This window comes from Monodon monoceros, unplaced genomic scaffold (genome assembly GCF_005190385.1).
Source record: "Monodon monoceros isolate NGI ecotype Baffin Bay Population unplaced genomic scaffold, NGI_Narwhal_1 Super_Scaffold_6, whole genome shotgun sequence".
NCBI classification, from domain to species: Eukaryota; Metazoa; Chordata; class Mammalia; order Artiodactyla; family Monodontidae; genus Monodon; species Monodon monoceros.
The window spans coordinates 7,923,637-7,938,204 of record NW_021703783.1 but is presented as its reverse complement, the minus strand read 5'-3'; the positions used below and the strand labels follow the sequence as shown (position 1 = coordinate 7,938,204).

At 37.9% G+C, this 14,568-nt stretch overlaps 1 long non-coding RNA gene across 1 annotated transcript; it reads left to right on the top strand.

The window, feature by feature from the left end:
• The first annotated feature begins 2,561 nt into the window (after nt 1-2,561).
• On the top strand, nt 2,562-13,965 carry LOC114885915. The gene is made up of 5 exons (XR_003791212.1): nt 2,562-2,601; nt 5,506-5,789; nt 6,893-6,984; nt 7,128-7,196; nt 13,823-13,965. It is a non-coding gene; the product is annotated as an uncharacterized LOC114885915 (long non-coding RNA).
• The last annotated feature ends 603 nt before the right edge of the window (nt 13,966-14,568 follow it).

Below are 14,568 nucleotides of genomic sequence, written 5' to 3'. Positions count from 1 at the left end.
ATTGTCAGAAGAGAAACATATTATGGAATCAAGGTGGACATGGAGGAAGGTGAAGTAAGAAGCAGACTGATAGATTAGAACAAAGTCGAGCTGGAGACAAGACTAGAGATGCTAGTGAGATCAAAGCATTTTCATGTTGGAAAGAGATAAATGAGCAATCTAGAAAAGTTAGTGTGTTTGTGGAGGGTGGGAAGTTTTAATAAGACATTTTTGAGATGAAACATTTAAAGGTACAACAAGAACCAAGGTGTTCCCATGTCTTGGCGTATTTTTCCTTGGATTTATCCTATATGAGACTCTCTGTGCTTCCTGCACTTGGTTAACTATTTCCTTTCCCATATTAGGGAAGTTTTCAATTATAATCTCTTCAAATATTTTCTCAGTCCCTTTCTTTTTCTCTTCGTCTTCTGGAACCCCTATCATTCAAATGTTGGTGTGTTTAATGTTGTTCCAGAGATCTCTGAGACTGTCCTCAGTTCTTTTCATTCTTTATTCTGCTCTGCAGTAGTTATTTCCACTATTTTATCTTCCAGTTCACTTATCCGTTCTTCTGCCTCAGTTATTCTGCTATTGATCCCATCTAGAGTATTCTTAATTTCATTTATTGTGTTGTTCATCGTTGTTTGTTTCATCTTTAGTTCTTCTAGGTCCTTGTTAAATGTTTCTTGCATTTTGTCTATTCTATTTCCAAGATTTTGGATCATCTTTACTATCATTATTCTGAATTCTTTTTCAGGTAGACTGCCTATTTCCTCTTCATTTGTTAGGTCTGGTGGGCTTTTATCTTGCTCCTTCTGCTGTGTGTTTTTCTGTCTTCTCATTTTGCTTATCTTACTGTGTTTGGGGTCTCCTTTTTGCAGGCTGCAGGCTCGTAGTTCCCGTTGTTTTTGGTGTCTGTCCCCAGTGGCTAAGGTTGGTTCAGTGGGTTGTGTAGGCTTCCTGGTAGAGGGGACTAGTGCCTGTGTTCTGGTGGATGAGGCTGGATCTTGTCTTTCTGTTGGGCAGGTCCACGTCTGGTGGTGTGTTTTGGGGTGTCTGTGGCCTTATTATGATTTTAGGCAGCCTCTCTGCTAATGGGTGGTGTTGTGCTCCTGTCTTGCTAGTTGTTTGGCATAGGATGTCCAGCATTGTAGCTTGCTGGTCGTTGAGTGAAGCTGGGTGCTTGTGTTGAGATGGAGATCTCTGGGAGATTTTTGCCGTTTGATATTATGTGGAGCTGGGAGGTCTCTTGTGGACCAGTGTCCTGAAGTTGGCTCTCCCACCTCAGAGGCACAGCACTGACTCCTGGCTGCAGCACCAAGAGCCTTTCATCCACACCGTTCAGAATAAAAGGGAAAAAAAGTAGAAAGAAAGAATTAGTAGAAGTAGAAAGAAAGAATGAAAGAAACGGAGGAAGGAAGGGAGGAAGGGAGGAAGGAAGGAAGGGAGGAAGGAAGGAGGGAAGGAAGGAAGGGAGGAAGGAAGGAGGGAAGGAAGGAAAAAAAGAAAGAAGATAAAGTAAAATAAAATAAAGATAAAATATAATAAAGTTATTAAAATAAAAAATCATTATTAAGAAAAAAAATAAAAACAAAAAAACAACGGACGGATAGAACCCTAGGACAAATGGTGGAAGCAAAGCTATACAGCATAAATCTTGCTCTCAAAGTCCACCTCCTCAATTTGGGATGACTCATGTATTCCACAGACATGAAGTTGATTGTGGAGCTTTAATCCGCTGCTTCTGCGGCTGCTGGGAGAGATTTCCTTTTCCCTTCTTTGTTCTCACAGCTCCCGGGCACTCAGCTTTGGATTTGGCCCCGCCTCTGCGTGTAGGTCGCCGGAGGGCGTCGGTTCTTCGCTCAGACAGGACGGGGTTAAAGGAGCCGCTGATTCGAGGGCTCTGCTCACTCAGGAGGGGAGGGAGGGGCACGGAGTGCGGGGCGGGCCTGCGGCGGCAGAGGTCAGCGTGACGTTGCACCAGCCTGAGGCGCGCCGTGCATTCTCCTCGGGAAGTTGTCCCTGGATCCCGTGACCCTGGCAGTGGCGGGCTGGACAGGCTCCCCGGAAGTGGGGTGTGGAGAGTGACCTGTGCTCGCATACAGGCTTCTTGGTGGCGGCAGCAGCAGCCCTAGCGTCTCATGCCCGTCTCTGGGGTCCGCGCTTTTAGCCGCGGCTCGCGCCCGTCTCTGGAGCTCCTTTAAGCGGCGCCCTGAATCCCCTCTCCTCGCGCACCAGGAAACAAAGAGGCAAGAAAAAGTCTCCTGCTTCTTCAGCAGCTCCAGACTTTCCCGCACTCCCCCCCAGCCAGCCGTGGCGCACTAACCCCCTTCAGGCTGTGTTCACGCCGCCAACCTCAGTCCTCTCCCTGCGCTCCGACCGAAGCCCGAGCCTCAGCTCCCAGCCCCGCCCGCCCCGGCGGGTGAGCAGACAAGCCTCTCGGGCCGGTGAGTGCCGGTCGGCACCGATCCTCTGTGCGGGAATCTCCCCGCTTTGCCCTCCGCACCCCTGTTGCTGCGCTCTCCTCCGCGGCACCGAAGCTTCCCCCCTCCGCCACCCGCGAAGGGGCTTCCTAGTGTGTGGAAACTTTTCCTCCTTCACAGCTCCCTCCCGCTGGTGCAGGTACCGTCCCTATTCTTTTGTCTCTGTTTATTCTTTTTTCTTTTGCCCTACCCAGGTACTTGGGGGGTTTCTTGCCTTTTGGGAGGTCTGAGGTCTTCTGCCAGCGGTCAGTAGGTGTTCTGTAGGAGTTGTTCCACGTGTAGATGTATTTCTGGTGTATCTGTGGGGAGGAAGGTGATCTCCGCGTCTTACTCTTCCTCCATCTTCCCGGAAGCCCCTACAAAATTTATTTTTAAATTTATTCTTCAAATCACTGAGTATTACTTTTGTTTATTTCCTTCTCTCAAGAAGTTAAAAATGTACGTAACTTTTTAACACTAATTTCAACAATCAACTCAGAATGTATTAAATGATAGTTTAGGAAAAAGTAATTTTTGTAAAATTATGTTACATGCTCATTTTGTAAACAATGTTGTGGAGTATGAACCCAGCTATCCCTTGAACTTTTTTGTTTCTTTGTCTTGGAATTTTTCTGTTGTTTTATTTTCCAACTATTTAGCCTCTTTTTTGAAATAACCCATCATTTTCACATTATTTTGAAATGTTGGATCAGTAGATGTTTTTATTATTTGGTTTTGATATTTACATACTGACAAATTATTTTCCAGAAGGGAAAGATTTAGATTAACCAAAAGTCCGTGTAAATGAATGCCTGTTTTCCTGCACTTTGTCCAACTCTGTGTGGTTGCATTTGGCTTATAAATATTTACTGATTCTGTAGGTGAAAATGTATATCATTAATATAGTAGTTTGTATTTCTTTGGCTAGTGATGAAATAAAAGTCTTTTAATGTGATTATTATTGATAAAAATCTTTACATTAGCAAGAAAAATGATGTTTCTATAATTTAACCTAACTCTCTTTCTTGTCTGTGTGTGACTAGAAAGTTATAACTATTTACTTATACTTTCTTTCAATCGTTTATCAGTTTTATCATCTCATGGTTTACCGTTAACACTTTAGTTTATCTGAAATTTGTTCAATTATATGTTGTGAAATTAGAGATCTAAGTCTATGTAATGCTTCAATTTGAACCAATATTCCACCTGATTCTATCGCTTTTAACATTTTCTAGATCAGCTTATTCAATTATTTATTTTCAAAAACAATAGTCATTTTTCTTCCTTTTCTGGTACAAAAAATAGTTTAATTGTTCTAAATATTTAAACAGCAACATTCTTTCAATGCCAGTTCCTCTTAAACATCATTTTTGCTGGTGCTAAATGAATTGGTCAAAACTTTCAGAAAACAATTTGAGGAAGTGTAAAAAATTCTTAATTTGAAAATAACTTTTTCCCAGTTGTTTTGAGTTTACTCAGTAAATTTATAGAAGGATAAATATAGAAAAGGCCCTATGTATAAAATTATTTGTTATTCAATATTTTTAAATACTCAAATTTTCACCTTTAAATAGATTTTAACATATGTTCTTTAATTTTCAATAAAATTGAGAGCAGTGCAAACCTGCCAAAACTCTACCTACAAGTAACCACCAAAGACATAGCACGTTACAAATCTATTATTTTGCTTTACACATCAGTAATATTTGTTGGGCTTCCCTGGTGGCACAGTGGTTGAGAATCTGCCTGCCAATGCAGGGAACACGTGTTCGAGCCCTGGTCTGGGAAGATCCCACATGCCGCAGAGCATCTGGGCCCGTGAGCTATAATTACTGAGCCTGTGCGTCTGGAGCCTGTGCTCCACAACAACAGAGGCTGCGATAGTGAGAGGCCTGCGCACCGCGGTGAAGAGTGGCCCCCCCTTGCCACAACTAGAGAAAGCCCACGCACAGAAACAAAGACCCAACACAGCCATAAATAAATAAATAAATAAAAATTTTAAATAATATTTGTTATATTAAACAATGGTATACTAGGGTATAAATGTCTCATAACTTTAACAACTCCCTTAATTGTGAACCGTTCTCTTGACAACTTTTTGTTCTTTTGTTTTTCCAATTTAGCTTTTGGTAAATAAAACCAAAAACAGGTGCTACACAACTTTGAATATTTAAAAAATATTTTGTAAGATAAATTACTTAAAATAGAATTGCTGGTAAAAAGCCTATATATTTTATGTTTTAATAACTATTGACAATTTTATACGCACAGTCATTTGCCAATTCAGAAAAGTATCAGTTATTTAGTGTTCTCACAGGTGAAAGTTGTTCTTTTCATTTGCTTTCTTTCTTTATTAATGAGATTGAATAAATTTTAAAAATTTTATACATTGCCTTTTAATTTCTTTTGTTTATTTTTGGTGATTCATTGGCCTTGTCTCTTTAATTTAGATGGTCTGTGTGTCTGCCTCTGTGTGTGAGTATGTGCCTGTAGGTAAACATAATCTAGTTAAGTAGAAAAAAGACGTTAGGCTGGCAGATTGAGAGATACCTGGTTATTGTACAAATGTAGAATCTACCCAGTTCTTGAAAGAGATGGGGTTTTCCTCTATTAGTAAAGAATCTACTGAGTAATGGGTTATTTCAGTGATACAATAAACTTTATGCCAACCGGATTTGAAATAAAAACTTTAATATTAAATTTAAATAATCAACACTTTGTTAATGTAGTTGTGTTTTAACCATAGTCTACACATTGTCAACATGATTCATTATACAGAGAATGTTGAGAGGGAAAAACATATCTACTCCTTAATCTGCTCCTTTCAAAACCTGATTCAAAGAGGAAATGAAATGTATAATCTCATTAAAGGGGAATAAAATTATTCTTCTGAATAAGGACTGCAAAGTTGGGAGAGAGATTTAGTCTCTCATTTCCTCCCTTTTTTACCCTTTTAATGTTATACCTAAATGTTTACTTGTACATCAGAATGAAGGCAATTTTCGCTGTCTGAGCTGATACAATCACCATGTAACTCTTTTCCTCACATTTCTCTATTGCATAGATATTAAAGAGAGACACAGAAAGATATCAAGATTGAGCTGAAACAATCTAAGTCTTTCCAAAAAATAATGTTTAAGAGTGAGCAAAACAAGGATATTGTAAACAAGCAAGAGGTAACCTACACAGAACCAAAATTTTCCAAATCTCAACAGAAGCAAAAAATACCCAAGACAAACCAGAGAAGTGTCAAATCAAGTGAACCGCAAGTAAACTACATGGAACTGAAGTTTCCAAGGCCCTCTCACCTTCAGCACAGAAAACGGTTGTTTAGGAAAAAAAGAAAAGGTACAATATTATATATATTTTGTTATTTGCTAGATCTTGATTCTTGGGTTTAGAAGATTACTTCTCTCAAAACCATTATAAAATTGCCTCATTACACTAATTATCTATCTTCAACACTCTCCTTAATTATTTTAGGATATTACCATGGAATTGTTTGTCTCTTAAATAGTCCTTCACTATGTTCATTTCCTCTAAAATAGCATTGATTCAAATTCCTACAGAATTGCATTACTTGTAAGAACTACTGTGAAAATTCTATTACTTTTTTTGTGTTATTTAAAAATTATTTTAAAATAATTCTTGATATTAGTCTTCAATTCAGTTCAATATAACTCAGTCCCACAACTATTTCTGAATTTGTTCTGTGGGCCTGCTCTGGACTTAGGGTATCTACAAAGATGAAGAAGCAATAACCACTTAGCTTCAAAGAACTAACAGAATTTGTTAGGGGAAAGACAGATTATAGAGAAAAAAAGTATTTTGGCAGTAGAGCTTATATGACTTCATGATTAACTGAAAGTTGGAGGTAAGGTGAGAAATGAGTAGAATAAGATAACAAGGTTTCTAGCTTAAGTGACTAAGTAGTTAATCATCTTACTCACCATTAAGAAAAATAATGTTTAATCCAGTAAAAGTCAGATCATATATGGCATTGAATTGTCTCTTGATCACTTCAGAGGACAACGTCCATAATGAAATTAGATTTAAAAGGCTGGATCTTCCAGAAGAGGATGGAAATGGGTGGGAAAGACTCAGTAGGTAAGGTTGCAAATAGAGATGATGGGGGTGAAAAGTCTATCATAGAGAAAAACAACATATAAGGCTTGAGTAGAGGAAGACTCAAGAAAGGTACATATGAAATGTATGTCCATTTCTGATAAGAAAGAACTGAAGTCAACAAGAAGCTAATAGGGAGGAAATTTGGGTATCAAAGAACTAGGGTTCTCAATGTGGCTGAGAAATAGTTTTATTCAGGATGAACTCATTCAAGAATTAGAAAATGAATGGTTGCCCTCTAAGGGTGAAACACAATGGTCTTAAATTTTACATTTGATTACTTCTGGGAAATGATGAAACTTCATCGTTGTTTCTGTTTTCTTTAGTGCTACACCACCGATCTACAGCATGGTGACTGGGAGTCTAGGGATCTTGTGTGTGGTCTGAATGACAACAGTGGGTGCCTTGCTTGCAAACTGTAAGTAATTAAGAAAATAATCTGTTTTTATTAAAATCAGTAACATAATACATTTCAATGATTTGCTTTCAAGACTGATTTTTACGTTGTCTTAATTATTTTATCCTATACAGAACTAATTACTACCATAATTTTTACCACAGTATTTTCTAGCAGAGAAGAACAAAACTGAAAAAGATCACCTGTTCCCACACTATCTTCTAAAAATGGTGGTGAGTATTCTCTCTGTTCAATCCACTTCTAATATTGATCATTGGAACTAAAGGGTTTGTCTTCCTGACAGCCACAAAACTTCGTGAATCATGATAGAAAAATGCCGTTTTATGGTATGGTCAATGTTTTATCAAGGAAATATTAATATTGGGCAAAATAAGAAAGAAGACATAAGAGAATGTGAAAAGACCCAAAGTATTATGTATAAAAGATAATTATTGTTTGCAATTTGATTATTATTAGGAGAAAAATGGGATTTAAATTATATTAAGGTGGGGGGCGAGAGAAATGTGTGAAGGGGGTCAAAAAGGCAAAAAGAAAACAAATGAAAAGCAAGGGAGTTGTGTCTCATTAACACTTTTTTCTTTCTAGCTTTCTCTGATGGATATTATTCCTCTAACATTTATGACATTATAAGTGTATAAATTTTACATTAATTTTTTTATACATCCAGATACAATAGCCATAATATAGAAAGCTGTTTTTGTTTTCAATTCTCTTTTTTTCACTTATCGCGGGTTTATTCAAATCCTTATCAGTAAATTAAGCACTTAAAAAACAGCAGGGGTGGGGCACAGTGTGGGGGGAAGGGGGGGAGAGGGAAAGAGAGAACTTTCCTAATTGAGTCTGTTTTTTCAGGAAGTCGGGATGGTTCCCCTCTGTCGTCTTTTCAGAGAAATATTTGCTTTTTTCTTGAACAGTGTAAGATTCTCAGCATGGATGCATTTGCCAAGAAAAATATCTCTTCCACACACAAAACCCAAAAGTGTAGGGTTCCTTCGTCATTGAGACTAAAGGCATTCCTCATGAGTATTCCTGATGAATATTCCCTATAAGCAAATAAAAAAAAAAAAGAAAATGGAAGGAAATTAAAATAATGGAGTAAAAATATGGAAAGAACTAATTGACAGTCTTATTAAAAATAAATTCTTTGAATAAAAAAGGGAAAAAAGCTCAATAGATGCAATAAACAGGAGACTAGACCCAGCAGCTGTTAATTTTTTATTTAAATTAGTGATTGCTTTTCGAAACTTCTTGATGTCTCCCAGAAAAAAAATTTTAATGCCAAATATTAGCTGTTCATATTGCTTCTGTTTTTGTTTTCCTTCAATTCACCTAATCTGAAAATAAAAAGCAATCAAATAGTAAGTAATTAAGGAAATGCAAATTATGACCCCAGTGAGTTACCACTACACAACCATCCAAAATGGTTAAAATTTGAAAGGACTGACAGTAACAAGGACATGGACACTGTACTGGTGCAAATCCCCAACAATTTCACTCTTAAACATTTAAAAAAGAGACATGAAGAGATATGTCCACATAAGACATGTGCAAAAATGTTTATAGACACTTTATTTATAAAAACTAAAATTTATAAACAATCCAAAAGTAAATCACCAGATGAATGGATTACAAATTGTGGGTTAGTCATATGATGGACAAGTCAGCAATGAAAAAGAATGAAATCCCTATACACACAACCTGAATAAAACTCAAAAACATTATGTTGAGTGACATAAGATGCAAATGAGTTGATATTGAAGGATTGTGTTTATACGAATTGCATACAAAAGTAAAAAATAATTTACAGTGATGTAAATCAGATCTGTGGTTGCTTGGGTAAAGCAGGTGTGGGGCATTAGTTGGGAACTGACATGAGTTAACTTTTGAGGTGATGGAAATATTCTAAATTTTAAATGGGGAGGAAGTTACAAAGGTATATTCATTCATCAAAACTCATCAAAGTGTGTACTTCAAAACAGTATAATTTATTGTGTGTAAATTATAACTCAACCAAGTGGATTTAAAAATAGCACAGGAAGACATAATTAAAAGCAATGAAGCTAACTCTTCTTCCTCTCTTTAGTCCTATTCCTCAGAGGTAAATTCTCACATAGCTTTGTTTTCTACTAATGTTTTCCTAGTCTTTCCATAGTCCTCTTTCTTTTTTATTTTTACTTCTTATTCCTTTACTACTACTTTAGTTGAATTTCTAGCTTTAAAAGTCAAGAGATGCAACTCAAGCTCTACTTCTCTCGTAGGAAGGAAGAGGTTCAGGGTTACAGTCGACAGGTGGCAGGGAACCAGAGTTGCTGCTCTAATTTCTACCTAAGGGATGGTGCTTAACAGCTCAGGCATCTAAGTTTATGTATTAGTGAAGCTCAGCTTCCCTTTTTCTCCTCATTAGATCCAGATGTCTAGATGGATACAATTTTTTTTAATTTAAATTTTAGTTTTACATCTAGGTTTCTGATAAAACAGCGGAAATCATCAAGGGCCAAAAATGGAGAGAAAGCTTGAAACGAGAGAAGTATTCTGACTCTGAAGTTACCACTCTCTGGGGTTATTTCCATTTTTAATAACTGTACAGTCTGGATTGAACCGCTACAACAGAGATAGAGAATGAGGCTTTCACTTAGCTTGAGCAAAGGAGTTAAAAATTAGTTTCTTATGTAAAGCTTGAGGATATTAAAACAGTTTTTTCTATATTAGCTCAAGTTCTAGTTGACTATACAGAACTTTCTGTAATTTCTTAGGCAAACTCACTTAGAATTTAAGGTTACATTCCCTGTGTGACCCTGGGTTGGTAGGACCCCAAATCATCACAGAGAAAGTACATGCAGATCATCCATCTAAGGAAAGGACACTAGCTCAGGTCCAGATGATTGTCATATATAAAAATTAATTTAAAATACCAAATTGCATAGGGAAAAAGTCATAACAGTACTTAGCTGAGATAACAAAGAAATTAGATGCTAATACATCCAGGTAATTGAAGTATCAGATACAGAATGAAAATTAGATGTCTTTCAAATATGTAAAGCCTTGAAAAGTGGAATTAAAGACACAAAAACTGATATGGAAAGTACAAAAGGACCAAATACAAACTTAGTCTTTTCCTGGATGTTTTAAGAAACAGAGCCTGAGGCAAGGAATAAAGTAATAAAGTTTTATTTGGGAGAGAAAAAAATCAGGTCATTGAGGGTGCGTAAACAGTGGGAAAATAAAAACTGAAGTAAAAAAATAATATGTTATGATTTTGGTTATTATTTCATAATGAGCAGCAAATATCACAGCAAATTGCTCAGAAGTATGTTTCTGTTCTGCATACTAAATTGCTTTTGAATGATTGCAAAAGGAACCCATGCAGTTGAATAATTAATGGGAGAAAGAAAGAAAAAGAGAAAAAAATAACAATTTGTAGGCTGAGGGTGGAAGCAAAGATATGAATGAGAGAAAATCTTAAAGAAGAAATTTAAAGTATAATTAATATATGAAAAGATGCTCACTTTCACGGGCAATTAGAAAAAATTGTATTTAAATAATGGTACATTATTTCAAATTTCAAAGATTAGATTTTTTAAAATATGAAAATTTTAAAAAGTTAGAAAAATGAGCAGATTAAAGGAAGACTCATACACTGTTGGTGAAATTGTGATGAGCAAAAGCAAACATATGCCTTCTCTGTTATACTATTTACTATTTACCTCAAAGAGAATTTTTTGAGCTATAATTGACATGCAACATTATATTAGTTTAAGAGGTACAATATAATGATTTGACATTTGTATATATTCTGAAATGATCATCAAAATAAGTCTAGTTAAAATCCATCACCATATATTGTTATAATTTTTTTTTCTTTTGATGAGGACTGTTATTTTTAATAAGAGGACTACTTTATTTTTAAATTTTATTTATTTATTTTTGGCTGTGTTGGATTTTCGTTGCTGCGTGCTGGCTTTCTCTAGGTGCAGCGAGCGGGGGCTACTGTTTGCTGTGGTGCGTGGGCTTCTCAATGTGGTGGCTTTTCTTGTTGCAGAGCGTGGGCATTCGGGCTTCAGTAGTTGTGGCGCACGGGCTCTAGAGCGCAGGTTCAGTAGTTGCGGCGCACAGGCTTAATTGCTCCGAGGCATGTGGGATCTTCCCAAGGCATGTGGGATCTTCCCGGGCCAGGGCTCGAACCCGTGTCCCCTGCTTTGGCAGGCGGATTCTTAACCACTGTGCCACCAGGGAAGTCCTGATGAGGACTTTTAAGATCTACTCTCTTATCAACTTTCAAATATACAACATGGTATTATTACCTATAGTCACCACACTTTACCTCCCCAGAATTTATTTATTTTACAACTGGAAGTTTGTACATTTTGACCATTTTCACCTACTTCCCTCACCACCACACCTCACCTCTGGCAACCACAAATCTGTCTGTTTCTATGACTTTTTTTTTAAGATTCCATATAAGTAAAATCATACTGTATTTGTCTGACTTATTTCACTTAGTATAATGCCCTCAAGGTCCATCCATTTTGTTGCAAATGGCAAGATTTCCTTCTTTTTATGGCTGAGAGTTGGGCGCCTCTGTGCTTCCTGTACCTGTATATCTGTTTCCTTCTTTAGGTTTGGGAAGTTTTCAGCCATAATTTCTTCAAATACACTTTTCATCCCCTTTTTTCTCTCTTCGCCTTCTGGAACCCCTATTATGTGTACGTTGGCATGCTTTATATTATCCCATAGATCTCATACGTTGCTTTTGTTTTTCTTTACTTGTCTTTCTGGCTGCTGTTCTGATTGGGTGATTTCCATTTTTCTATCTTCTAGATCACTTATTCATTCTTCTGTGTCATTTAGTTGGCTATTCATTGCTTTGAGATTGTTTTTTTTGCGGTACGCAGGCCTCTCACTGTTGTGGCCTCTCCCGTTGTGGAGCACAGGCTCCGGACGCGCAGGCTCAGCGGCCATGGCTCACGGGCCCAGCCGCTCCGCGGCACGTGGGATCTTCCCAGACCGGGGCATGAACCCGTGTCCCCTGCATCGGCAGGCGGACTCTCAACCGCTGTGCCACCAGGGAAGCCCCGAGATTGCTTTTTATCCAGTAATTGAGTTATCTATTTTTGATTGGCTCTTCTTTGTAGTTTCTAGTTCCTTGTTACAGTGATCTGCATTTCTATTGACAATCTTTCTTAATTCAGTTAGCGTTTTTATTACCACCTTCTTGAACTTGGGGTCTGGTAGGCTGGTGAGCTCTGTTTTATTTTGTTCTTTCAGGGGATTTCTCTTGTTCTTTTGGTTGGGAGTAGTTCCTCTGCCCTTAGATTTCACTTAAATTTCTATGACTCTATGAATTTAGGGGAAACAGTTGTCTATTGTGGTCTTGAAGGCGTGTTTTTATGTGGGAGCATTCCCGTGGAGACTGTGTGTATTTAGTGTCTTTGGTGTGAGAGCTGCCAGCCACTTCTTTCCTCAGGGTGTGCTAGCCACGATCACCTTGATAGAGACTGTCATTGGCATTGGAGGATCAAATGCTCGTGCAGGGTGTGAGGAGGGACTTCCTCTCTGTTCAGGGGCCGTCACTGCCCTGCCAGGTGCTGGATCTGCTCCCCAGCTGTGGTGTGGAGTGAGCAGGGCTGGGGTGTTTGCCCCTTCGGATTGAGAAGTGTGGTGATGAGGCAGCCACCAGTGCAAGACTCTCTCCACCTGACTGTTGGCAAACCAACATGTGCACACTCCTTATGAGTAGCATGTAGGCTTCTCCAACCCTTCTGTCTGTCCCAGCAGTTTTCCCAGCAGGCAAGAGGGCTTGTCTCCTTTGTGCAGAACCCAGGACTAGGATGCCTAGATTGTGGCTCACCCTGCTCGCTCCTCAGGTTGAGAGTCCTTTTTTTTTTTTCAGATCCCTCCCAGGGGTGCAGGTCCCGAGGCAATGTCTTTTTTTCCCATCCTACCCAGTTATAGGTTTCTTGCAACTTTGGTTGTGTAGTTCTGCTAGCTTCCAGTTAGCTTTCCATGAGAACTGTTCCACATGTAGATGTATTTTTGATGTGTTTGTGGGGGGAGATGAGTTCCACATTCTCCTACTCCACTGCCTTGATCCCCTTCCCTAACTGTATGTTTTTGATGATTATAAAAAAGATTATTAAAATATGCAAATTGCATATGTTTATTAAACAGTTGAAGTATAAGTTTTTATGAAATTAGTTACTGAATTTTATTCCATATATTTAAAATAATTAATAATAAACATTTCTGACAAAAGTGCAATAGTTCATTAATTGTTTTTTTGTGTTCATATGATTATATATTTTTTAGCCTTCTCAATATGCATATATAATTTTTATTTATTTATTTATTTTTTGGCGGTACGCGGGCCTCTCACTGTTGTGGCCTCTCCCGTTGCGGAGCACAGGCTCTGGACGCGCAGGCTCAGCGGCCATGGCTCACGGGCCCAGCCGCTCCGCGGCATGTGGGATCTTCCCAGACTGGGGCACGAACCCGTGTCCCCTGCATCGGCAGGCGGACCCTCAACCACTCTGCCACCAGGGAAGCCCTGCATGTATAATTTTAATCACATCAAACAATTGTATAATATTATTTGGAATGCATTTTCCTTGTGGGTAAAATTTTATAACAAATTTTTAGTAGAAAAATTCAAAACATGAGCTAAATATTAATTATTGTTAACTATGGTTTGTGTAAAACTTGCCCAGAAATGTTACAAAAAATACTTGTTTTGCTTTCTATCTAATATCCATCTGTAAAACAAACACAAAGATATAGTAATTGTGTTAGTAGTAGTTATTCATAGTACAGAGTACACATTAAATATGTTAACATTTTCTAGAATGTTCCTGTGATCTTTGTTCAACCCACTGGATTGGATTTGGAAATAGCTCTTATCATCTTTCCAATAAATCCAAAACCTGGGCGGAGAGCCATGCTGCCTGTGCAGAGCTGAATTCCCACCTTCTAAAGATTGGTATCAAGGAAGAGCTGGTAGGGCAGACACTTCTGTTCTTTTTGTTATACTGTAACTATATCTGGTTTCAAAGCATTAGTGATTGACACCATAATTTGGGAAAACTGAAGGTTCTCAAAAGTGTATGATATTTTCTTACTTTGACTCAATTTTCTTAGGGAAAAACTCCACTTTTTGAACATTTAATGCTAGAAGAAAACCACATTAACAAATGAGATACCTTGAGAAAAAATCTTATTAATACTAAGTGGATGTGTGCAAGCCCTTGGGAGAACTTTAACCAATAACATTTGAGTCAGAAAGGAGTGGATTATAATATGCACACATTTCTGGTTTATGATTTCTTTTCCCAATCGGAAATTTTATCCATGCTTGAAATGAAAGGATGGATAGGTCTCAAAATCAATGAAACCAATAAATCCTGGTTAAGGGAAGATGGCACCACAGTAATTGAAAGCCTGAAAGTATAGTGTTTTGATAACTGAACTTTTCTGAGAATATATGACAATTCGTGTGTATGTGCATGTATGTGTGTGTGCGTTATGTGTGTAGGGCACAGAAAGAGCAACCAAGAAAAAGGAAATCATTACGGTTTTTGAGGATCAGTCTGT